Genomic DNA, 2,059 nt, shown 5'->3' on the forward strand with positions numbered 1-2,059 from the left:
TTAGGGACGGAGGGATTGGGAGTATTAGATTTTGAATACCAATACATGAATACTATTTTTAAAGATAAACTTCACAATCATCTTATTGTATCTTGAATTTTAAAAAAAATATTTAAAAAATATTAATAAATTGGATGTTGCATAGTTGTGGTTTGTGGAGTTGATTGGGAACTTGTTTTGTGTATCGCTCTGTAGGCATTAGACTATTTGTGGTTAAGTTCCTCGGGAGCGATCCATGAAATTAGAATGATACAAGAGAAAATTAGCATGACACATGTGAGCAAAGATGAGATGCATCAAATGAGAAATAGACTATATATTTAATTACAGTAAAAATTTAATTATATAAAGGGTCCGAATTAAAAAAATGACTTGGAGCTCACTTTAATTAATGAGCCCAGTCCAAATCCACTTCATTTCACCAAAAAGCCAAGTCTGGTCTGATCTGGGCCAGCCCAGACCAGGTGACAAGTCTACATTGGACTGGGGTATTGGGCCTAGAAAGTATAGGCTGGATCTTAACACCAAAATCCTCTTTTGGTCAGTTCGCTATTCATGGCTAGCTGTCATATTTATTAAGTACAAAATACAATTAAATAACCCTCTTTTTCACTAGATTACGTTCTAGTTTTAGCATAACTGTGAAGGAACAGAATCGAAGATTCATGCTCTTTGCATAGATTACAGTTTGTTCACCTAACCACCAATAAAAGCAAGATCCCTAGATTGAATTTTGAATCTTCACTGTTCACTACTGTCTACTTTTCTTGACCATTATGAGTTGAACAGTTGAAGATTCAATTATTCCAAATCAATATTGGCCTCTTATCTTGTCATGTCGCCTTCAGTTTTAAAAATCCAACCATTATTTAGTCTTATTTAAGTGTTCGTTTTTATGTGTGGCAATCGATGATTCTTATAAGTAATAGTGCGGCATAATAAATAGAGTATTAAATACCTTCATCAACAATATAATTATAGAAAAATGTTTTGGAGACATAATGTCTAAGACATAATGAGGTTAAAGTAATAATTTTGTATTATATTGTATTTATTATTAAATTAATGCTTTACATGTATACTATTTTACCCTTAGGCCATCCACAATAGGAATAGCCCAGCAATAGCCCAGCCATAGCCTAGCCACTGCCACATCATCAGCACTAAAAATCCTCCTGCCACATCATAAATAGCCCAGCCATAGCCTAGCCACATCATAAATAGCCCAGCCACATCACTAATAACAATTATATAAAATGAAATAATTAACAATCACACAATATACGGAATTTAATTTACGAGACATATACGGGAAACATTAATAATACTATTAAAAATTTAAAAAGTACAATAATTTAAAAATATTACAATAAATAAAAAAAGTACAATAATTTTTTAAAAAGTACAATAATTCACTCCTCGTTAATACAAGTGGTGCGAATGAAAATGACAGGCAAGCCGCGTATATATACTGTTTCGGAATAAAAAAATAATAATAATAATTCGCGCTAGGCGATCCGGACGCTGCAATAGCGCCTAGCGCACCGCCTAGCGCCGCGGAACCGCCGAGCGCTAGGTGGTATTTTATCGCGAAATCCGCTAGGCGGTTGCAATAGATCGCCTAGCGCACCGCCTAGCGCACCGCCTAGCGCCGGCGCTCGGCTAGGCGGTGCGTTAGGCGCTATTGTGGATGCTCTTTAATGGTATAAAAGGTATGTATGACTTCAATTAAGGAAGGTGTGTGTCTTAATGAGATTTGTGCCTAGCAATTAATTAAATTTCAAAGATTTTTAATTCATTTTTTTATTAAGTTTTCTCTCCTCTTCTCTAATTATAAGTCTATCAATAAATTCTCTCTTTTTTCTCACATTATAATTCTCCATCAATGAATTCTCATTTTCTTTTTCTCCAAGTATAGTTTTACATCAACAACTTATCTCTTTTCCAATTTGCTCATTTCTAATTTTCTATAACAATAAAAAATTTATTTATATCATTTTATCACATACAAATTAAAATATGCATTTGATTAATTCCCTTTGCTTTGTCTCTTCACAAA

The 2,059-nt window shown here is 33.6% G+C and overlaps 1 non-coding gene across 1 annotated transcript; it reads left to right on the forward strand.

The window, feature by feature from the left end:
- Window positions 1-217: 217 nt before the first annotated feature.
- LOC121753454 lies at window positions 218-322 on the forward strand. Its single transcript, XR_006040430.1, has one exon. It is a non-coding gene; the product is annotated as a U6 spliceosomal RNA (small nuclear RNA).
- Window positions 323-2,059: the final 1,737 nt, after the last annotated feature.

Source organism: Salvia splendens, chromosome 10, assembly GCF_004379255.2.
Source record: "Salvia splendens isolate huo1 chromosome 10, SspV2, whole genome shotgun sequence".
NCBI lineage: Eukaryota > Viridiplantae > Streptophyta > Magnoliopsida > Lamiales > Lamiaceae > Salvia > Salvia splendens.